Below are 26,058 nucleotides of genomic sequence, written 5' to 3'. Positions count from 1 at the left end.
AGGTAGAAACACCCATGTCAATACTACATTGCTTGGGTGCAAGATGACCACAAGGTCATGGTCACTAAATAATGCCTAGTAGAGTTTGATAGTGGAAGTTAATGAGATGACATACTTTGTGATATTATTGCTATGGTTTCACAACACATGCTCCATTTTTAAGTTAAAAAATGGGGACACCCCTTTCTTCTTTTGAGTAATGGGAACCCATTCCTTAGAATAGAGTTACTCTTAAGGCACCTCAAGGAATGTGACTACTATGACCTAGGCCTAGAGGTCACACAAGAAGCACATCATCTGAATCTAGAAGTTGGAGGGGCAATTTCTAAGAACTAACAAAAAGTGCACACATGCACACCTTTCTAAGGTGTGCAAACCCCCCAAGGTGTGTACTCCTTCCTATAAATAGGGGTTGACCCCCTTGGGTTTTCCCATTCTAGTCTGCTAGCTCCCTAATTGTGCACCATTACATCATTGTAGGTCCACAAAGTCCATGAAATATGTAGAAACCAAGAACATTGGTATGATATCTAGTTCACATGTGTGCACCCCACACACCTACGTAGGTGCATGACATGTGGACCTCCCTATTACACAGATATGTATTTAACACTATTTTATGAATAACTTCATTATACATAGTTGATCACCTTGCACACTAGTGCAGTTGTGCAACTATGTAACATGTGCAATATCTATAACCCAACTCCCCATTCAGTCACCCTATGCACATTGTTGATGTAGGAGCATATTGGGTCTTTGAGAAATCTTGCATCAACCAAAAATCTTTCTTTTTTTCTATAGCAATCTATTGTTCATAAAGTTCTTATTATTTCTTTTGGTTTCATGATGTATGTGGTTGATATCATGTGAAGGACTTATTCGAGATCCTTGTCCTAAGTGTGTGTATTCTAATATTTCATATTCTTTGAGCTCTTTATCATTCTTTGTGGTCTCTATTTATTGTAGTTTTCATCCAATAAGGAATATTGTTTCTATTGGTGAAATTTCCTATGTAGATGTGGTATCTTGCACAATTGGGAGCCAAATCTTAACTTGTTTTTGGACCCATTTCTAAGAGTGCATGATCTTATAGTGTCCTTTTTTTGGGTTTTGGTTTACTCTTCCAAGACTCAACCTATAATGTAATTAAATATCTGACTAGTCAACCTAGGCTTAACTAGTCATAAATGAAACTTGGTTAGATGTATGAAATTATTATCTTAGATAGATGAAGATAGAAGATGTGATCTTGGACTCTGATTTTGTAATATTTCTTGTATATGGCTGCAATTTGTAAGACATCATAGTCAGACATGTTGTTCCTTTACATGTGAAGTGAAATAATTACACTATTGACCTGATGCATGTGGATTTTATGTTCTCCATTGATCTATATGAGTAAAGCTTGAATGTGTAACTATAGCCAAGGAAGTTAGTAGGTTTAAGTTGAGTTCATTAAACCTTATCCCTCATTACATCCCTACATTGGATGGTATCAAAGAAAATTTATCCTTCCTTGTGAATTTGGGATCATGGAGAATCTTATTGCATTGGTTGCAGGCTGGCAGATCTGGAGTTTGACCTATAACTTGTAGAAAGTTATGATCTTGCTGAAACTATTATCAAAATGGTTCTAGGTAGAGGAAATTCAAATAATGTAATAATGGACATGTTAAGGAAGATTGTAGCAAGACCTGAAGCTATTAAGATAACCCAAAGAAGAGGTGTACATTTTGAAGATGTTAGTGATGATGAAGAATAAGAAACTAATCTTGATCTTTGACCTAAGGTTCAACAAGATAAAGGAATTATTTTGAGAGTTCTATCCAGGGCCAACTCTAGACCTATTATTGAAGTTTCTTGTTATGATGGAAGACTTGAGACCAATGCAATATTGTATTGGATCTCAGAGATAGATAAATACTTTGAATATGAAAGTACTACTGATAATAAGAAGCTTAAGATAGAAGTCACCAAGTTGAAGAAGCATGCTTCACTTTAGTAGGATCATTTGCCAACTAGGAGACATAAGAGAGGAAAAGAAAAGATCAATACATGGGAAAGCATGATTGGAAAATTGAAGAAGAAGTTCCTTCCTTTAGATTACCAAGCTAACATATTGAGAAGAATGTAGAATATGAGAAAAATGGACCTGAGAGTGAACGAATATACTGAGGAATTCTACAAGTTAGATATTAGATCAAGGCATGTGGATGATGAAGTTGAGAAAGTGGCTAGATACCTAAATTGTTTGAGTACATAAATTCAAGATGAAATTAGCTATGTTAAGATGGACAGTGTGGAAGAAGCATATCAACATGCCTTTAAATATGAAGAAAGATTGGAGAGGAAACATAATCAAAGATTAAGATGTAGAAGTGAGATATTTCAAAGAAGCAGAGGTAGAACCTATGGAAAAAGTAGAAAATCTAACAATGCAATGCAAGATAGAGGAATGACATAATGGAAAGAAGAACTTGCTAGAAAAAGAGTTAATTACACTTGAGGTAGTTATATTGGTTACTCTATAAATAATAATGGTGGTAAGAAAGAAGAAATTTTTTAGTTTAAGGGAACTTTTTTAAAATATGGAGAAGGACATAGAGCTTTTGGATGCACTAATTTGAGCAAGAAGAATGGAGGTAACAATAGAAATAATTTGGCTTGTGAAGAAGTTGGTGAAACACCTAATGAACCTGATCATGGTGAGAACCTGATGATAAGAAAAATTTTGTGGAATGAGAAAGTTAATGAAGAACCTAGTTTGAGAAGAAGTTTATTCAAAAATGGATGTAAGATCACTCAAAAATATTGCAAATTAATCATTTATATTGGAAGTTTTGATAATTTTACTTTTGAGGAACTAGTTAACAAATTATAGTTGTAGAGATTAACCCTACCACATTGCTTAGATTCTAAAGGAGAATAATTTACTAGTAAGTGAGTAATGCCTTGTTAAGTTAAAATTTGGAAATTATCAAGATGAATTCTTGTGTTATATTATGCCTATGGATTGTTGTCATTTTCTTTTGGGTAGACCTTTGTAGTATGATAGAAAAGCTTTGCATCATGGTAGATTGAATCAGTATACTATTTGGGTTGTTGGGAAGACCTGAAAATTTTGTTATGTTTGGTAAAAAAATCTTGATGTGAATTATTGTACTAGATAGTTAGAGTATGTTTGATTGAAGGAAAAATAGTTCCCTAAGGATATGAAGGAATATAATGTGTTTTTACTCTTTAATTCCTATAAACACTAAGAAACAAGATGAACTCTAGAACATGGACCTAAGATTGAATATTTTTTGGTAAAGTTTGAAGACATTATTTCTGATAAGGTACCAGATGGTTTAACTCCTATAAGAATCATAATTCATTGTATGGATTTATTTTGTGGAGCTAGATTGCCTGACGAAGAACCACATAGGTTTAAACCTAGTGAATTTTTTTAATTGAACAAACAAGTGCAAGAATTTCTTGAGAAAAATCTAATTATGGAAAGTTTGAGTCCTTGGGCAACTACCTATTGTGTTAGCACCAAAGAAGAATGGACAATGGAGAATGTGCACTAATTATAGAGCTATTAATAAGATCACAGTGAAGTATAGGTTTCCCTTTCCTACAATGGATCACATAATGGACTATTTGAGTGGAGAAAAGTATTTTACAAAGATTTATTTGAAAATTGGTTATCACCAAATTAGAATCAAAGAAGTAGATGAATGGAAAACTGATTTTAAGAATAATGAACGTTTGTATGAATGGTTGGTTATGCATTTTGGTTTAACTAAAACACATGTTACTTTCATGAGGCTAATGAATAAAGTTCTCAAGAAAATCTTGGGAAAACTTGTGATTGTATATCTTGATGACATTTTGATATTTGGTAAAACTAAAGAATAATACCTTGAGAATATTAGACAAGTATTGAAGAAATTGAAGGTACATAAGTTGCTAATTAACTTGAAGAAATCTTCATTCATGAATGAAGAGATTGTGTAACCTAGTTTTTTTTATTTCAGCTAATGGATGGAAGATGAATCCTAAAATGGCAAAAGCTATTCTTGGTTGGCCTATACATGATAATGTTGGAGAAGTAAGATCATTTCATGGATTGGAAATTTTTTATAGGAAGTTTATCAAAAATTTCAGTTCAATATGTAATGCTATGACAAAAATAATGAGGGGTGACAAAAATGAAAATGAACACATGGATAACATAAAAGTTTTGAGGCATTAAAACAGAGAGTCACAAAATTACCTACACTTTCTTTCCTCAACTTTAATAAAGTATTAAAAGTTGAATATGATGCTAGTGGAATTCCCATTGGAGCTATTTTGAGGCAAGAAGGAATACCTATAAATTTCTTTAGTGAGAAAATGAATGCTACTAGAAAAATATATTGAGTCTATGATAGGAAATTATATGCTATTTTTCAAGCTTTAAAGAAATGGAGACATTATTTGATGCCTAAAAATTTTCTTTTGTACACTAACCATAAAGGTTTGTAGTATTTGGGAAGTGGGAATAAGTCAAGAATCTGAGACACATGAAGTGGATTGAGTATTTGCAGAAATTTTCTTTTTCATTGAAGCATAAGAGTGGACAATAAAAAAAGTTACTAATTCTTTGAGTCAAAGAAGGAATTAGCTAATAGAAATGAGAGTTGAGGTACTTGGTTTTGATGATTTGAAGTACTTGTATGAAACTAATCCTTATTTTGTAAAAACCTAGAAAGCTTATAAATGTTAAATGGTAAGAGTTAAGTGGACTTATTATTTCATTTCAGAAGACATGTTATTTAAAGGAACTCAATTATGCATACGTAAAAGACTATGAGAGATAACATCATGAAGGAGAAGCATAGTGGCAGACTTGTTGGACACTTTGGGATCATAAGATAGTAAAGTTAATTTCAAGTAGATCATATCAGCCCCAGACTTACAAGGATGTGTAGAAGTTGGTTGGAAGTTGTAGAATTTTTCAAACAACAAAATGAACTAGTCAAAAGTTAGGATTGTATTGACCATTTCTTGTACAATAAGCCTTGGGAAGATATCAATACGACCTTTATTGTTGGGTTTCCTAGAACCCAGAGAGGTAATGATTCTATTTTGGTAGTAGTTGACATATTTTTAAAGATGGTTCATTTGTAAGAAGAGATTGGATACAATACATGTGGTTGCGTTATTCTTTAAGGAAGTGATAAGATTTTATGGTTTTCCTAAGACTATTTTTTCAAACAAAGATACTTATTTTATTTGTTATTTCTAGAGGATACTTTGGAAGAAGTTGAATATGCAATTGAGGTTTAGTTCTACATTTCATCCACAAATATATGAAAAAAATGAGGTTGTGAACAAAAGTTTGGGTAACTTGTTGAGATGTTTGGTTAGAGATAGCCTACTAATTGGGATTTGGTTTTGGTAAAAGTAGAGTTTGAATATAATAATTATGTGAATATGAGCACCAAGAAGACACCTTTTGAGATTGTTACTAGAATAAATCTTAAGGGAACTACTCAATTAAGGGTTTTGAACAATGAGATAAAAAGAAGTGCATAAGTTGAGGAATTTATAGATTTCATGAAGCCTTTGCATGAGGAAGTGAAAAGGAATTTGGAGGATAGTAATTTGGAATATAAATAGAGGGAAGATCAAAGGAAGAGTCATAAATATTTTGAAGTTGGAGATGAGGTCATGATTCATTTGAAGAAGAATATATTTCTTTTTGGTACTTACATCAAGCTAAAAATGAAGAATTTTGGTCCTTGTAAGATTCTTAAAAACTTTGACAGTGGAAATGCTTTTGAATTTGAATTACCAGAATATATGGATATTTCACCTATATTCAATATTTTATCTATATCTTTGAGTACTTTGAATTAGATGATGAACTGAAATATAACCTATATTATCCTAAGAAGAAGACAAGTGACAATGAGAAGATCTTGAAAATTAGAAAAAGGAAAAGTACTAGAGAAAAAGATTGCATGTAAAACCTATTGAAGTGGAAAGATAAATAAGTGAAAGATGGTTCATGGATTACAAATGCTGAGTTATATCTTTATGATTTAGGTTAGAGTATTAGGAATGCATGATTCGGATATCCATTCTTTATTAACCCCAAGTGTTTGATGTTGGAGCATCTTGGGTCTTTGAGAAATCTTGCATCAATCAAAAATATTTCCTATTTTATGTACTAGTCTATTGTTTGCAAAGTAGTTATTTTTTTATTTTTTTTTATGATATATGTAGTTGATATCATGTGAAGGACCTATTCTAGATCCTATTCCTAAGTGTAGATATTATGATGTTTCATATTCTTCAAGTTCTCTATCATTCTTTGCAGTCTTTATTCTTATAAATTTGTTCAATGCTCCCCTCAGGATTTGTAACAAGGGCTTAACCACCTCCTTGTACTATAAGTTGAGTTGTTGTATTGGGCATTGACATATTGGTCATTTTGTGCAATGACAATCCCATTATAACAAGCAGTATCAAAGCTTGGTCACAAGTTCCAATCCTCAGACCCTTGGGTAACACTGAGGGCGAGATTGTTAGAATTTTATTTATCACTCCCCTTGAGATTCATGACAAGGGATATAGTATTTTTATTAAACATTGAAAAATAGTACTTTTGGTGCAACACAAACCCCATTCTAACATCTATATCCTCTAGTTTTTATCAAACTAGGCGTGTTGTTTCTATTGGCACAGTTTCCTATGTTGATGTGGCATCTTGTGGGGTTGGGAGTCAACTCCTAACTTGTGTTTGGACCTATTCTTAGATAACATGATCTTATATTATCCTTTCCTTGGGTTTTGGTTTACTCTTCCAAGATTGAACCTATAATATAATTAAATACCCAACTAGCCAACTTGTGGCTTAGTTGGTTATAAATGAAGCTTGGTTAGATATTGGAAATAATTATCTTAGAGAGAGGAAGATACAAGATTCAAGATTGGACTCTAATTTTGTAATTTTCCTTTTATATGGCCACAACCTAAAAGGCCTTATAGTTTGGCATATCATTCCTTTACATGTAAACTAAAATAATTACACTATCGATCTACTGCATATGACTTTTATGTTCTTTTTTAATCTATATGAGTAAATATTCCATGTATAACTGTAAAAAAGGGTGTTAGTATGTTTAAGTTTAGTTCATTACACATTATTCCTCCTTACATCCCTGTGTCAATTGTGTACCTTGCACACTTGCACAAGTATACAAGTGCACAAGTGTGCACGTTATAGTCTTTTGTCAAGTTTAGTCGATTATTCACCTTTTTTCTCAGTCATAAGCATCTTTACACTTTCTAGAAAAACCTTTTTGCTGATGTTTTATCTCTCTACAATAGTCTTAGTCCTCTAATTAAAACATCTTTAAGATTTTATTTTCAATGAATAACCTAGGAACAAACCTTCATCACTTCTTGCATCAAACTTACCAATGTCATCATCTCTCTTGATATAACATTTACTTCCAAAAATTCTAAAATATTTCTCTTATGGTTGATGTAGGAGCATCCTAGGTGTAAGAGAAATCTTGCATCACCCAAAAATATTATATTTTCAGTATTTTCTATTTTAATAAGGACTAGTAGATAGGGGGGTTACTATTTATGGGAACTTGCTATTTTTAGTAAATTTTTCATATGAGCTAGGAATATTTTGATTTTCTATGTGAAGGTTCGTTTTAGAATTATAAGCCTACCATAAAAATCTCATTGATTTAGCTTAAGTGTTAGAGAAGTTATTATGGATTTTCGGCGGAAAATTTTGGAGAAAAATCTATGAACTCAATTTTGAGGGCCTTAGAGGCCCCAGATGAGGATTGAAAACTTGACAAAAGAGTATTTGCACCGTTCCAAGCCTATATATTAGGAGCTGGCATTTCTAAAAAGTGGTTATAATAGCCAATCGAAGCAATGGTTTGAGAGTTATGGCCTTTTGAAGTTGGGCTACCCAAAATTTCTAAAGTAATTTGCCAAAGGTGTTTTTTGGCTAACTTTGTATGTATTTTTGGGGTTTTTTGGCCTTGGGTATTAATTTTGGGTGTATACAACCTTCCTAGGTGACATAAAATTGCGTATTTATGAAATGCCCAAACATTATCTAGAACAACTCTAGGTGATAGTTTACAACATTGTCTTGCAAGTTACTGTAAAGAAGGTGCCCATGTGGGTTAACATATTGTACTTGTGAATTTTGTAATTCCACATTTGTAGTGATAATAAGAAGTCCACATTTTTTCTTGCATTTTCTATTGTTTCTTTGTTTTTTTTTATGTGGTAATGGTATTAAGGGGAGCACCCTTTATCAATGGTGCATGTCCAAATCATAGTTCATAAGGTGTCTTGTTCATACCTTTTCTAATATGCACTTTGTTAATTGTATATATACTATTGTATTGACTACTTCTCTCCAAATTTTCTTTGATATGTCATTCTCAAACATAATAGCTCTAATTTCTTTTGTTATAGACCTATTTCTTCTCTCAACAATTTTATTTTTCTCAGGCATCTTTGACACTAATAGTTTCCTCTTAATGCCATTTACTTCACAAAAAGTCTTAACCTCATTTGAGTTAAATTCTCCACCTTAATTATATCTTAAATATTTAATCTTCAATCTAGAATCATTCTTAACTCTATTCGTAAAAAACATAAACTTATCAAATATTTCATACTTTTCTCTAAGAAATACTATACACAACATCCTAGTAAAGTCATTAACAATAATCATGAAGTACCTTTTACTATAGAATCCTCTTATCTTAGTAGGACCACTCAGATCTGTATGAGCAATCTCCAATTGTTCTATTCTAGTAAACTTCTTGCTAGTAAAGGATCTTTTCTTCTACTTAGCCATAACACATTCCTTGCACACAATGTTAGTAGGCTTCACAATTTTTAGAAGATCTCTAACAACAATTATACTACTTGCCTTCCCAATATTATCAAAATTCATAATCTACAACACCATATATTCCACAACCAATTTTTATCATCTTTTACAACCAAACATGTCATCTCTATAGGGTTTAGCTGAAAAACATTACCTTTGGATCTTCTACCAGTGCCAGTCAACTTAACATCTTTGTTTTTAATAATGCATGTCTTTTTTGTGAATTATAACTGATGTCCCTTATCAACCAACCTTACAAATCTCAATTTAGGTTATGCTTTAATCTATCAACAAATTAAATATCAGCTATGTTAGTTTTCCCATCAAGAGTAATAGATCCTATTCCCTTGATATGACAAGATGCATTGTTACCAAATCTTACAATTCCTCCATCATGGCTATTAAGCTTAACAAATATATTCATGTCACTAGTCATATGATGTGAACAACCACTATCTATGATCCAATCAACTTTCTTCTCAACCTATGGCACTACAACTTTCTCTTCTCTAACTTATTTTTAAGGATTTTCTTCTTTTATACATGTACAAATCCTAACTCATCACCATTTTCACTTTGAACTCTTTCATGAGACTCATCATGTTCATTTGCATGCAAAAATTCTATAGGCCTTCTAGATTTTAAATTATTCCTATAGTTTTTCACTCTTTTAGGACACTTAGAAGCATAATGACTAAATTCATCACAAGTCCAACATTTAAATATGTTCTTACCATCTAGTTCTCTCCTTAAAAGAAAGGCAATTCCTTCTTCAAAATTTCTTTGTAGTTCAGATATGGATTTACTGCTATTGGCATAATCTCTCTTGGTGCATGCACTTCTTGAAAATGAAGGGAAAATATTTAATGCTAAAAGCAGTTTCCATTCTAGGAAAATCTCTAGACTATGTCAAGCTTATTTCTTCTACTTCCAATCTTCAAGTAACAGTCTCTCTAATGAATTTCTCAATACAAGGTATCACTTATTCAATCATTTGCATTGTCTTCTTGAATGGTGGTGTCAAGGCTTTCAAGATCTTCCATATTATCTCATCTTCATCTTTAGTTCCATTACAAAACTTGATTCTTCCAATAATTTCTAAGATTCTTCTAATATAACTTCATAGAGATTAATAGTCCATTATTTTAGCCTCCTCAAACAAACATATCTAATTTTGTAATCTGATTCTCTTAGCTTCCTTATCACCTTCAAAAGTAGATTTCAAATCTTTCCAAGTTTTATGAGATAAATCTAAGGATTTCACCTAACTGTATTCATTAAAAAAATTGCTTCTCTAGAAGGCACATTACACATAAATAGATCTCTTTTAGCTTCACTACATTCTTGAAGTTTTCTTTCTTCCACAATCTTCTTTTCATTCTTCATCGTTAGCCAATGTCTTGGACTCGTGCATAGTAGATGTGTTTTCATCTTCTCTTTCTTGCTATCATAGTTAACCGCATTAAACTTAGGATTTTTTTTTTTTGAAATGACCCACCACTAATCTCCTTAAGTTGTTAAGAGTGTCCTTCATGGACCTGATGCTCTAATATTGGCTATTAGAAAGTAAAGTCCACTGAGATAACTAGGGGGGGTGAAATAGTTATTTGATCAATATAAATTTTAATAGCCTTATTAATCCTTAAACATGTGAACAATATAATAAAAAACCATAAGAAGATACACATACATAATAATAGTAGATATGTTAACCAGGGAAACCCTTGATCAGAGGAAAAACCCCAATGTGATAGTACCCAAAAAATAATGTACTAATATAAAGTTTCCTTGTAAGAGTATGGACACTTATAGGATCCAATGAAATACATTTAGTACATATATGTCCCTATTAAGAGACTTTGAACCCCTTTGAGGAGATGCCTAGCTTGTTAGTAGTTGTGCTAACCCTGTTAGGAGTTGTAGAAGGAAGATGGACCCATTGTCCAAAAAGATTTAGGGGCAACACCACCAAACTCACTATCCAATTGGCTTTTGTATTATTCCTCTTAGAATGATAAAAATGCAACTAATCTCCACAACTCAAACTCTTGCTCTATCCTCTTACTTTGTGACCATCACACCAAATTCTTCTTAGATCTCAATCCAAAATCTTCATATTCACATCACACTAATCTGCTTAACTGCTTACTCACATTTACCAACTTTTCATAATACTTTTGTTTTCTTACAATCACACACTTACCTATTTCATCACAAGGAAAATAACCTTCTTTTATACCATGTCCTCAAAATAATTCAATGAGTTGGCCTTGAGGCCTTCCCAATTAATTACAATAGGAACTCATTAAGGTAATATAATTCATTACATCTTTTAACAATTATAAAACATCATCGGATCATAGTAATTAAAACTTTTCACACATGAAACCTTAGACCTCATGCACTCCGTGATCTAATCATCAAGTTGTCTACTATCAATGTCTAACTTTTCTAATCACAATTCTATTCTTGTTAGGAGATAAAATCCAAACAACATAAACTACTTCTTAGGTACTTTTTCTGTGTACTATCTTTTGTAAATAATAAATAACTTTCACATGTCTTTGACTTTTGGCAAGCACAGTTATGCTACTTTGTCATTATTTATAGAAAAAATACCATGTTGACATCAATGACAAACAAAATCATGAATGTAACATGTCTATCTCCCAAATGTTCCATCACCCCAAAAGAATGCCATCAATATTTATGCTAACACAAACCTCCTCTCAACAACAACATAAATCTATTCTAGATAGGTTCTTTTATAGTTTCATTTTCCCTCTTATATCTCTGGCCTAATTAGTAGAACTATCTAGAATGTGTCACTAATTGAATTCAACAATCTAGAATAAATTGTTTTCCATATTTTTCCTTTCTACTTTTTTATGGGTCCTTTTCTTTCTTGAAATCACACAACAATAAAATTGCATTCTTCAAGAAATCTTTACAAATATTTTTCTTAAACTGCACAAATAAGTTTTCCACTTGGTATGATTATTTCATATCAGATTTTGTGTCAAATGAAACTTGTATATAGCCTCTTTTCTACTCGATAAATACTTTGTTCTATATGCTATCACTCGATCGGTCATCCATGTTTTCCTTGGTGAGGTCTTTATTTCTCAGTGAGTATATGATAGCTTAGTAAGTGCTAAGCCTGGTAACACTTAGAATTCTCTTCCTTCATTACTCAATAATTGTCATAACTTAGTTACTATGTTCCCCTTCCCTTATCCATTGTGAAAATAATAGGAAACATAGTTATTTATGGTACTAACATTCCCCCTATTTAACATTAGTGGAAAACAACATTATGCTCAAAAATATCTTGAAAATTTATACAAACTCCCTCTAGACATATGCTTCCTCGACATTACCTTTTTTTTCTCAAAATATTTTTCAAAACTATCTTTGTTTACAGTATTAACTCATTATAAATTCTTACATAGTTGAAATACATAGAAACATATAAATACACATCACTTCTTTTCCCCCATTTTTTGACACTGATGCCAAAACAATTTCACAAAAAATAAAAGTACTTACTTTGGATTTAATCCAAATTGATCAAGAAACTCCTTATGATTGTTCAACATAGTAGTCATCATGTTATTCTAGTGTTTCCTTATCAATTCAATCATCTTCTTCTCAATCATTACCTTGGCTACTAGATATGTCATGTGGTGAGCAATAGATAAGCTTGGGATAGCTAGGAGATATTTAGCAATGTTAACATTAGTTTTCATAACCTCAAGATGAAGTAATAGAAAAGCATGTATATCATTAATTTTTACTCCCAAATTTGTCTCTTCCTCCATTAGTTCATTTTTAAATCTCGTTATAAATATTACTCAATAATAGTGTAATGATGTGGCACTTGGATCAACAATTAGTGCATCAACACTGGTCTTGATATCCTCATTAAGCTTCTAGAGGTTTTCCTATATATCACATATGAGAGATGGAATATCACATAATTTCTAAAACAAATTAATAACATTTTGTACAATCATCTCCATCTTGGTAGCATAAGTGGATAATGCTTACAACCAAGGGTTAATAAATTTTAAATGTACTAATTAGCAACTCCCGCTTTGCAAATTTTTGAATTTTTTCATGCCTGGCTCCCTGCGCCTAGCTTCGCCTTTGGCTTCGGCTTCGGCCCTGGGCATCCTAGCCTCTACATCTGGTCCTACATGGACTCTTAGCTCTGGAGTCTTTGTTAGGCCCTTCATCTTTTTGACTTCTTGCCTGGTTTCCTCACCTAGCTTTGGCTTTAGTTTTGGCCCTTGTCTTTGATCCTACCTTTGTGCCTGGATTTGACTTTGGCGCGACTTTTGCTCCTGATTTCAGCTTTGGCTCCAACGTGGGTCTAGCTCTTTCTCCAATTACTAGTTTTGTTTAGGGTTTTCTTCCTATTTTTGGTGTTATGGAGGTCCCTTTGGCTTCTGGGTTTGGTTCACCTAGTGTGGGTGGTTCAACCATTTCCTATGCTGATGTGGTTGTCTTTGAGGCTGGTCTTGGTGGTCATGCTACTAAGCCAGGGCTCCATGATACTGTGCATTTAGGGAAGCCGATTGCAGTTAGTAACCCTTTAAAGTTAGACTTAAAACCCTTTTTTGTTGATGAGATCTCTAGTTGTTTGGCTAACTTCTCAACTAATGCTGCTATCTTTTACTTTAAGGGTTTTTGGCCTTCTTTATTAGACTTGCATGCCTGGATTTCTCATCATTGGAACCCCATTATTTTAGAGACAACCCATATTTACCCTTTGCTTAGGGGGCTATTCATTGTCAAATTTGAATCTTCTGCTGATAGAGCTACCATCCTTCACCATGTTTTCTATTGGAATTCAAAGTATCCCCTGATGGCTAAACCTTGGCATAAAGATTTCAACCCTTTGATAGAATCCTTTAATACTTTCCCTATTTGGGTTAGGTTGTTGAATCTCCCCCTTCACCTTTGGGTAGATTCTATTTTGGAGGAGGTGGCGAGTTCCCTTGGTTCTTTCTGCTTGATTAATAAAGATTCTTCCAATGTTTTCCATACTACGTATGCTCACATACTAGTTGAAATTGATGTTTCTAAGGGACTCCCATAATTGATTTCAGTGGCTTCTTCTTTAGGATCTTGGAATATCCTTCTTGACTATGAAGGTATCCCCTTCCACTGTACGAAGTGCCGCAAGACTAGTCACATGGTTTCTAGTTGCTCCCTAGGAAAATCTAGACCGAACTCGCCCCCTTTTTGGTGGAAAGGGGTCTCAGAAGATCACTACATGGTCCACAAGGTCCTCTCTCCAGGGGATGAAGATTCTCTTCAAGATATTGTGGTGGAGGTCTCTTCTACTAGTCCAGGCTCTTCGGCAAAGGATCATCCTTTGGCACCTTTGGTTGCAGCAAATCAGTCATCGATTTTTGCTATCCCGTCTTTTGGTGCTTTAATGGAGGATCCTCCATTGGCTCCTCCTCTAGTTTCTATTGTCCCATCTTCTGTGGATGTAGCTGATCTATCTTCTAGTGTCTTTGGGGCAACCACCTCTAATGCTCCATCTATGGTTGTTGTTCCTTCTCTTGTTCCTGCTGCAAACTCCACTGCTACTATTTTTCCCTTGGCTTTAGGGGTTTTTGGGTCTCAATGTAGCTTAGCTGATTCTCAGTGCCAGCCAGCTACTAATTTGGTGGGGGTTGGAAGGTCCTCAGTTAAAGTGCCCTCCATTTTTGTTTCATCTAGATTGGCCCTTCCTGTGTCCTCTTCCCTAGATGCAGACTTTCCTGTTTCAGCCTCTTCCCTAGTCTCAGGGATTTCTGGTGGCTCTGATGTTGCTGATTTTTGGTGGCAGAAGGTTGCAATTTTGGTGGAGGATGGATGGACAATAGTAAAAGGTAAAAAGATCAAGCCATCCACAGCCTTGTTTGACATGGCATTACATTCTCACAAGAAGGGATTTAAAGGCAAGGCATCTACTATTCTTTTTTTGCCCCTTGGATTTTGGAATGTCGTTCTTTGTAGTGCATAATGGTTGGGGATTTCTTCCCCTCTTATCTTTGGGTTTTAGGAGCCTAGTCAAAACTTATGTTGGTGACTGTTGTTCTGCCACTTTGGTCACCTTTGATCTGTTGTACTGGCCTTTTGTTTGGCCTTTATCCTTTGGTTGGGCTTTATCTACTTATTTTCAACCTTTTGTTCTATTTCAATCTTGGGTTTCAGGATCCCTGCAAAACTTGTTTATCTAATCAAAAACATAAGTGGATAATGCCACTTGTTGAATTGCAATGTTAGTTGAAACTTTTCTAACTTCTTCTTAGCTCTCTGTAGAAACTTTGATTGAGTATCAATATATAGTACATTGAGCTTATAAAAAATCTATAGAACATGATCCAATATAGGTTCTTTTAAATTCAAAATGATTGGTACCACAACTTTAGTTAAGATATCTTTCACATCATACAATACTTTTTTCTTCTTTTTCTCCTTCCTTAACATTTCTTGCTTGGTTTTCCTTTTATATAACTAAATATATATAGCCATTTTATCTTCATCCAGAGTATTTGAATCCCATTTTGGTATAATAATCACTTATTCTAATGTTATACGATTAGACATGGTTTCCTATGACTCCTTTTTGTTCATCTTCTTTCCTTGTGTTTCTATATGACTCCTCATATTGTTTCATATTGTTTCAGTGTAGCAACAGTTCCATCATTTTCCTTTTTGTTCTTCTCTTGTGATATCTCTCCCCAATTCTTGGTATCTAGTGGTGTAATAACATAAAGTTGATATATATTCTGTTTATTAATCTAAGACAATGATAAATCTTTTGTCTTCTTTACACTTGAAGAATCTAATTATCCTTTCCCAATAATTCCCTCACTCAAAAGTCCATAGGCTGGTGCTCCTTCAACTATAGCATACTTATCTACACTAGACTCAATTGAGTCTCCTTGTATCTGTGCATTAATATTACCTTCACTTTCATCATTATTCTCTACATCTATGTTGTCTCAATTTTCCTCTATGTTGTCTCCCCCTTGTGTTGTTTGAGTCTATTTGAGTCCTTGATCTTGTATTCTTTGGACTAGTGGGGGTAGCCAAAGGTGTTTTCTTAACTTTCTTTTTCTAGGTTCCATGATGACAATCACTTTTCCCTTGTATTCTTCTCTCATTATATCTTCACCCTATTAACTTCAGTTACCATCAAGGACTAATTATCTTCACTTGCAGCTAGTGCACTTTCCAAAGTGTCAACAATTTTCTTGGATTTATTCATAATATTAGGAGAAATGATGTCACTTTTGATTTTATCTTTAGCTTTTTCATATGTCTCAATGGTAGGGCTTCCTTATCAACGATATCATTCAATAGAGCTTCTATAGCCTTGCTGACAAGATCTATTTTATCTCATAATCCATCAATTCAAGCCATGCAACCCTAGGATTCACATCTTTCAAAAGTGTATTGTTAGTATCAACTAGAAATAAAATATCATCATGATATTTATCAATTAGATATGGAGGTATTCTATACCTTTGATTCAATATTTCCTTGAAATTTTAAAAGTATTCAGTCAGAACACTATCAAAGTTGTTACCTAGTTTTTGAATAAACTCATTGATTTGATATATAATAGGGGTATTGGTCCTCTAATTAACTTGTCCAATTGATGGGAGATTCATTTAAAAGAAGATGCATACTAGTATTGAGCCAAATTTGCAAGTATTAGACCTTGCAACACTAATTGTCTTCATATTGTTTGCAAGTTGTCTTAGCTCTAACTCGACTAAGTCATATTTATGACCATTCTTCACGATTTTCTAGACTAGATCAGCTTCTATGCACATCACATTATTGGGTCTACTTGATTGAAAGATTCTGTTTGCCACAATATAAATTCCAATTTTTAATTATAGGTCTTCAATTGGTGTCTAGGGTGAGGTTAAGGGGCCAATTCAAGAAAGATAGAAGAGTTAGAATGAATAATCTATGAAAAAATCTAAGTCTACAATTTTTTTAAAACTTGTTGTTCATAACTCAGAAGGCCTCACAGTCAGACATGTATGCAAATAATTTGATGAGTTAATAAAGTATTTTTATTTCTTCTTTTCTTCATGTTGTTCTTTGTAATAAATAGATTTTCATAACAAAATAAAGAAGAACTAATATCTAGTTTCTTATAGAAATGAAAGAGTTTTCTTCAAGCAACTTTTGAAACAAAACATTCTTAATCCATTTCATGAGAGAATACTTGATTTAACTACTAACGATTTACTAAGATAACCAATAGCTAGAATAAATGAAAAAATGATTAACTAAAGTAACTAAAATAATGATTAATTGAAGTAATTGAAATAATAATTAGCTGAAGTAACTGAAATAATGATTAATTAGAGTAACTAAAATAATGATTTACTAACTTCCCTTACATATAGTAACATAATTACATGATTAGTTACAAGAGGAAATATAAATGCATATTAGGAATGGATAGAAGAAAAATACAAGAAGAAACTAGTGACTCTTTAACTAGTTGTGCAAGCCTCAAATTTTGGTAAGAGAAGAAGCATTGACTTAGGCTTAAACTCCCAACCTTGGACCATATTCATCCCCACACAATCTATTGAATAGAAAGGCCCTCCCTACCTTGGGATCAGGCTTGGGATACTTCTAGTTGTTGGACTAACCGCCAACATTTCCCTTAGGGATTTGTGACATGGCTTAACTACCTCCTATGTTATATAAGTCTATTGGTTGTATCAGGCATTGATAGGTCCATCTTTTGGTGCAACAACAACTCTAGCTTGTAATAATTGGTATTAGAGCTTAGTTATTCAGAAAAACCTTAATAGCTTGAATAAGATCCTTATGGATATGGAATAATTAAAGAAGAATATTGAAGAAGCACTTGAACAGATTGATCTTCTTACTGATGAAAAAGATATGATGATAATGATATGTGATCATTGATTGCAAAGTTGATATGATCATGCGAAATGAGAGTAACAAGTGAATGTGACTTTGTGATATATGATGCAAAGCATTGTTATGCTAGATGTAATGTAGATTAAGTTGCGCGCAATCACTCTTGTATGAAGAATTGTCAATCAAAAGATTTGTGAAGTACAACAAGTATCTCAAAATTGTATCTCTACTTATCTCCTAAAGATCTCATTGTATAGTTGCATGTTAGGGTAGTGGACTCTTCTTGCACACATTTGTATATGATCCACCAACTCCTAATAGGGTTGAAGCAACTCCTAACAAGGTTGGGGCTTCTAACAAGGCCTAGTCTACTAATAGGGACTTGAGAAACTATACATTCTTCATAGTTTCCTAAAAGGGTTAATATCCTTAACCAGATTATTTATATAGTGAATCATCTTGTGGGTTTCACCCCCATTGAGGTTTTCCCTTCGCCAGGCTTTCCCTAGTTAACAAAAAAAAAATTTATGATATCTCTTTGTATATGGTTGTTTATACTATTCAAAATTATTGGTTTAATTTCTTATCAATTTGGTAAAGTAATTAATAATATTCAATTGTGGGAAAAAGATTGAAAATACTAATTCACCCCCCTCTCAGTATTATCTATTTCTAACAATTGGTATTAGAGCTTGGTCATAGGGTCAAATCTCCTCAAGTAATGCTGAGGGGAGAATTGTTGGACTAACCCCCAGCCTTCTCCTTTGGGATTCATAACATGGCTTAACTACCTCTTGTGTTCTATAAGTCTACTAGTTGTATTGGGCATTGACAAGTCAATCTTTTGGTGCAACAACAACTCTAGCTTGTAACACTAGTCTAGCCAACTGAGCATTTATAGTGTTTTGAATGTCCATATAGTAACTTATGAACAAACATGTCCTAATAACTGGCACTAATAACATCAAGTGATCATAGATGGAAAAATTTCCTTTAACAACCTTGGCCAAGGTTCTCAGATGGGTTCAATTACTTGATCACGACCGCTCGACTTGACAATAGGAGAACAATAAGTATGAACATGCATGAGCTATTAAACTATTTTCCTTTTACAAATAATTTAGAATTGTTATGCCATATCTGATTTTTATTTCCATGTTATTGCAAATCTCTATCTCGCCTATTCACCTCTTCCTTGGCTATACAGTTGAGTGAGTCCCACGTGTTTAAATCCCAAAGCAACCAGCTCTTTCTATTGATCGTCAACAAACACAAGGATATTGCACATTTTTAGGATATCACATTTTTGTAACCTGAGAATTATAATCTTAAGACTTACAAAATAAATACCATTTGATTCTGACATTCAATAGTAAAATAAAGATGTGAAATCATATCATGAAAATTTGGTCTTGACTTATCATTAGAAGTTATAACATAAGGAGGAACTATTTGATGATATCAAACAAGGATGTTGTATGACATTTTAAGAAACTGTATCTTATTGCTATAAATATAATGCAATGGTATCTGATAAAAAATATTATAAATCATTTGGATATGGTAGGTCAACTAGATAACCTGGCAAGTTTAGAAAGTATTGGAGCCTTGGCTGGATGCTATTAATTAGTTCCTTCATGGAAATAATTCCAAACACAAACCTTAATGCGATTACCAATCACATCCTTTAGAAAAATTATTCAATGAAATGGAAATATCATGGTAAGAAAATATGCAGAGGAAAAGAATGTGAGAAAACTACAGAGATATAAATAAAATGATTTGGAAGATTATCAATCGTAACTCATGATCAGTTTACAAATATTTATTTTCTTGATCCATTAAGAATCAAATGCCAAATGTACATTTCAATTTCAAGTAAAGAATTGAATAGATCAAGAAAAAAATTTGAAGGTTATGAATCAAGGATAAGTTATAATATATTTATCTACTTGTAGATGGATGTATTTATAAGATTGGCATCATACTATATGTTTTTATCCAAGGTTGTATCTCTTATTATTTATATCTAAATACATGCTTTATTTGGAAGATTATTTTATCTTCTTGTACATGCATTTAAATGTATATATTAGATACAATCTTGTATAAAAATTGCATTATGGTATCACCATAATCTCTATATCTATGTGCATGTACATAAATATGTGCTATAATAGAATGATGGAAATGTCAACCATAACCCAATAAAGGTATGCACTTTAATTAATTTAAAATCATCAATGTTTTTAATGTTTATCTAATAGCTCATGTGTGTCCAAATGATTGTACCCTATTATACAAGTCATTGGGTCCTTACCAAGATAGTTAGAGGTCATACCTGTCGACCATATAAGAGGACTAAGATAGTATCTCCTTTTGTTGATCTTGTTTAGCAATGCTTCTCCCCTTCATCTTCTCTTGCAATCAGTTGTGCAACATTTTCCATGATAATAACAAGTTCCATGATAAATCCATAATAACATTTAATATAGATATTAACAAGGAATTTAGTTATTAACCATAATTCCAAAATTAAGAAACTACTAACTTTTATCATCATCATATGAAAAACAATGGATAACAACCATCATCATTAAATAGTTAAACAAATTAATGAATACAATGGATATATTTAACTACCCTTTTCACATGATTATGAAAGAAAATCCATTCAATTCAATAACTAAAAATAAATTTAAATTAGGTCAAAATATGGGATGTGACACACCCTAGTACACTCCATGTAGATAATTTTCTTTGGAGCTCCATGTAGTCCAAAAATCTCCTTTATGAATTTATGAGTGATTTTTGGTGCTTCATTGGTTAGATTTCTTGGTATCAAATGAGCAACCTTAGTCAGTCTATTCACTACCACTAGAATGATGTTGTGTATATTTCGTATCATAGGTAACTCTTGACAAAATCCACGTAAATTATCTATCATTTTCATTTTGGTATCTCATTTGGGTGCAAAAGGCTAGCTAGACAATGATATTCTACCTTTACTCTTTGGCATTCTAGGCATCTTGCCACAAAATCTATTATTTTCCCTTTTCATTTCTTTCCAAAAAAATAGAGGTTTTATATCTAACAACATTTTATTTACTCTAGGGTGTCCTAAATATGGAGCTGAATGGAATTCCTCAAGAATCATTCTTCAAAATTCAATTTTCTTGGGTATATAAATCCTATCATGATATCTTAACAATCCATCCTCTTCTATCCTAAATTATGAATACGTGGGATCCTATGGATCTTTGATGAGAGCTTCACTAATCTTAGCATAAAATTCATCATGCTCTAGATGTTGCAATACTTGATCTTTTAATCTAAAATTTATGACAGCCATCACAAAAATGTGACTCCTTTTTCTTAAGGCATCTTCCACCTTGTTTTCGTTACCCTTAATATAATTAATATCGAATTCATAATCTACTAAAAATTCTAACCATCTCCTTTATCTAGCATTAAGGTTGGGTTGAGTGAAAATGTATTTTAGGCCATGGTGGTTGGATTGAAGATCGAAAGGTTTCCTTATCAAGTAGTCTCTCCACATTTGAAGGGCATGTACTATAGCTATGATTTCTAGATCATGGGGGGCATATTTTTTCTCATAATTCTTCAATTCCCTTGACACATATGCAATTACTTGCTCATCCTGTATTAGCACCCTTCCAAATCTCTCCCCTTATGTATTTGTTATGGCTACAAATTTCGTTTGTGGGTCAGGTACTCTTAGTATGAGTGAAGTAGTTAACTTTTCTTTCAATTAATCAAAAGTTGATTGACATTTTTTAGTACATACAAATTTCTTTCCTTTTTTCTATAGCGATCTGATTGGGTAAGCTATCTTGGAAAAATTCCTAACAATTTTCCTATAAAATCCTACCAATCTCATGAAACTCCTAACTTCTATGACATTCTTAGGTATAGGTCATTCCTTAATTGCTTTTATTTTTGAAGGATCTATGACTATTCCTTGCGTTGATATAATATGTCCTAAATACTGGATTTCTTTTTGATCAAATACATATTTAGATAATTTTCCATATAATTTATGTTCTCTCAGCCTTTACAAGACTTTTTCTAGATTCCCTTGATGTGCTTTCTCATTCTTCAAATAGATTAGGATGTCATCTATAAAGACTAGTACAAACTTTTCTTTAAAATCTTGGAATATGATATTCATTAAATTCATGAAAGCTACTAGAGCATTGGTTAACCCGAAGGGCAATACTATGGACTCATAATGCCCATACCTAGTTCTGAATGTAGTTCTATGAATGTCTTCATCCTTGATGTGGAGTTGGTGATATCCTTACCTTAAGTCAATCTTTGAAAATATTGTAGCACCTTTAATTTGATCAAAGAGGTCATCTATTGTAAGAAGTGGGTATTAGTTGTTAATGGTGATCTTATTTAGCATTTTATAATCTATGCATAATCTCATAGTTTTTTCCTTCTTCCTAACAAATAATACTGGAGCTCCCCTTGGTGAAACACTAGGTTGGATAGGTTTCTTGTTTAACATATCCTACAATTGTATTTGCAACTCCATTATTTCTATGGTGGTCTTTCAATAAGGTGCTGGAGAGATGGGTTATGCTCCTAGTATCAAATCTATGGTAAAATCAAAGACTCAAGATGGAGATAAACCAAGGAGTTCTTTGAGAAACATGTCCTGATATTTTTTTAGATACGAATACCTTTCTTTAAAAAATTCCTTTAATTTTTCTTTGATTTCCCCACCTTCAAAAATGTAATCATCTCCATAAGTGGTGTTTATAGGATCTCTCATAGCCTTTTCTTCCACATTTCTTGAGTTGCACAACAGAGATATGTTTTGATTTAATTTCATGTATAATCCCTTTAATGCTTACAAGTTTTCCTTGGTCATCCAAAAAATCTATAATTTTTGCAAGACAATCAACCTTGGCCTTATGCTCACTGAGCCAATTAATACCTATAATAGTATCGTAAGACCCAAGAGGTGCTACATACCCAAGCCTCAAATAGATGTTGCTCTACCTTAGCCCTTAAATGGTTTGCATACTCAACTGTCCATGGTTTTTCCATAAAAAAAAGATCTCTTTGGAAATATACTTAATAGTTTAAGTGATATAAAGCATGCAAAAGCTTCAATATCAATTAGAATAGAAATAGGGTTCTATAGATGTTACCTAGATTTTTGATCATGCCTATCTATTGTTCTACTTGTCGATTTTCAAGTGTTGCATGAATCCTTTTCTGGTAAACATGTTGCAGAGGTGGAAAGGGTGGCTAGGGTAACTAATTGGTATTAATCTTAATAGGGCATTTATTAGCATAATGATCTCCTCCACAAGTGAAACATCTTGAAGGTGGCCCCTTCTTTTCACTTCCTTTGTTACTTTTATTCATATTGAAATTACTTTTAACATTCTTGATTCCATTCCCTTTTCCTTTTGGTTTTCTAAATTTATAATCCTTAAACTATTTCTTTTGAGATCTAGTATTTGTACTTTCTGTATTCTAGTTTATTTTTCTTTTATTATCCTGGATGGAGTAATCTCTCTTGATTTTATATTCCTATCAGACAACCTTTTCTAAAGCCTCTTCCATGATTCGAGGAGTGAGAACATAAACTAACTCTCCTATTCTATTATTCATCCCCATGATGAATTCTGTCCCCTTTAGGTTCCTTTCTTGTTGGTATGGTGGCACATACTTTAGTAGTCAAGTGAATTTCTCCCAACACTTATGTATAGTCATATCTCCTTGCTTCAAATTTTGAAAATCTAGCAACTTTTGATTATAGAAGGTTCAAGGTAACCAACAGTTCTTAAAAATGGTTACAAACATTTTCTAGGTAATCTTAGTGGTTTTGATGTTTAGCTCTATGTTGGTGTTTCCCCAACATGTAGCAACTTCTATAGTAAAATGGAATATTCTCCAAACTACTTTTGAGGTTTCTAAAAAGTCCCTAATTTTAAAGTACTATTCCATTTCCGTTAACCAAGCCTTTGCATCCTCTCCAGATTTAGAACCAACAAATTTGGGTGATTTGATCTTCTTAATATCTATAGATAGGTCACTTACTATTTCAAGTTTCTTTTGCTTATCATTTTGGGAAGGGGAATTTTGATGGGTTTTCTTGTTGTGTTTAGATAATTTTGTTTCTATTTTGGGAGGGCATGAGCATTGCATTTCCTCTTGGTCATTCCCCATCTAGGATGCCATGCAATTCATTTTTTTTTCCATATTATCTAACTTCAATTGTGTCTCTTGTCAAATCTGAAGTAGTAAATCAGTGGAAGATTGTGTGTTATTTTCATGGACCATGTCTTGGCCTGCAACATTCTCTTCACTACTTATATTCTTGTTTACTAGTTTGACCTAGAAATTATCAAGATTCTTATGTCAATTTGTTGTGTTATAATATTTTTAAACTTAATTTCTACAAGATAAAGAGATTGCGAGTAGATAAAACCAAATTATTTAATCTATTTTAATAATTCTATGCTGTATTTATTATAGCCTTATTTACAAAAATTTCCTCCTCAAAGGATGTTTACATTATAGATTTAGTCAGTCTAAATTTTCTTTATTTTTAGCATTTAGTCCAATTTTAGATTTGTATAAATTTCATACCATCCAAGATCTATAGAAGTGCATAAGAAAATTGGCCTGATGGGCATTCCAAATTTGAATTAGTTTGTTTCTATAGATAACTGTACTAGCAGGAGTCTAGCTAACTCTTTCTTTCCTCATTCATTATAAAGCCTTCTTTAGGGTTTCATTAGCCTGGGGCATGGAACAACAAGTGTAGTCATAGTTTAGTATGTACCTAATTAGGTAGAAAAAGATGAGATGTCATGCCTTCTTGTAAGGTGTTTTACATACTTGTATCTTATACATTTAATCTAAGAATTTTTAGGTTTAATAGTCCTTATTTAAGTGGTGTGCCCTAGGTTTAGTGTTGAACCCAGTGCTCTAATACCATATGTAACAAATAAATTTTTAGAGAAAAATAAAGAAGAACTAATATTTGGTTTCTTATAGAAATGAAAGATTTTTCTTCAAAAACATTCAAAGCAAAACATTCTTAATCCATTTCTTCAGAGAATTATTGATTTAACTACTAATGATTTATTGAGATAACCAATCAACTAAAATAATTGAAAAAATGATTAACTGAAGTAACTAAAATAATGATTAACTGAAGCATCTAAAATAATAATTAACTAAAGTAACTGAAATAATGATTAATTAGAATAACCAAAATAATGATTTCCTATCTTCCTTTGCATATAGTAAAGTAATTACATGATCAGTTACAAGAGGAAATATAAATGCATATTAGGAATGGATAAAAAAAAACATACAAGAAGAAACTAGCGACTCTTTAACTAATTGTGCAAGCCTTGACTTTCGATAAGAGAAAAGGAATTGACTTAGGCTTAGCCTTCCAACCTTGGACCATATTCATCCCCACACAATCTATTAAATATAAAGGCCCTCCCTACCCTAAGATTAGGCTTGGAATACTTCTAGTCCATCCACTTGAGCATTTTTAGTGTTTTGAATGTCTACACAATTATGGATGGACATGGTTGAATAACTGGCACTACTGACATCAAGTGATCATAGATGGAAAACATTCCTTTAATGACCTTGGCCAAGGTTTTCAAATGGGTTAAATTACCCAATCACCACTACTTGACTTTACAATAGAAGAACAATAAGTATGAACATGCATGAGCTATTAAATGATTTTTCTTTTAAAATAATATAGAATTGTTATGCCGTATCTTATTTTTATTTCCATGTTATTGCATATTTCTATCTCACCTCTTCACCTCTTCCTTGGTTATATAGTCAAGTGAGTCCCATGTGTTTGAATCTTAGAGAAACTAAATCTTTCTGTCGATCCTCAATAGACATAAGAATATTACATGTTTTTAGTATATCACATTTCTATGACCTAAGAATTATAATCTTAAGACTTGCAAAATAAATACCATTTGATTCTGACATTCAGCAGTAAAATAAGGATGTGAAATAATATCATGAATAATTGATCTTGACTTATGATGATAAGTTCTAACTTAAGGAGGAACTATTCAATAATATCAAACACGAATGTTGTATAACATTTCAAGGAACTGTATCTTACTGCTATAAATACATTGTAGTGGCATTTGATAAAAACATATTATAAATCATTCAGATATGGT

The sequence above is a fragment of the Cupressus sempervirens genome, chromosome 3 (assembly GCF_028749045.1).
Source record: "Cupressus sempervirens isolate cs-2001-9-10 chromosome 3, ASM2874904v1, whole genome shotgun sequence".
Lineage (NCBI taxonomy): Eukaryota > Viridiplantae > Streptophyta > Pinopsida > Cupressales > Cupressaceae > Cupressus > Cupressus sempervirens.
This window is presented reverse-complemented; position numbering follows the sequence as displayed.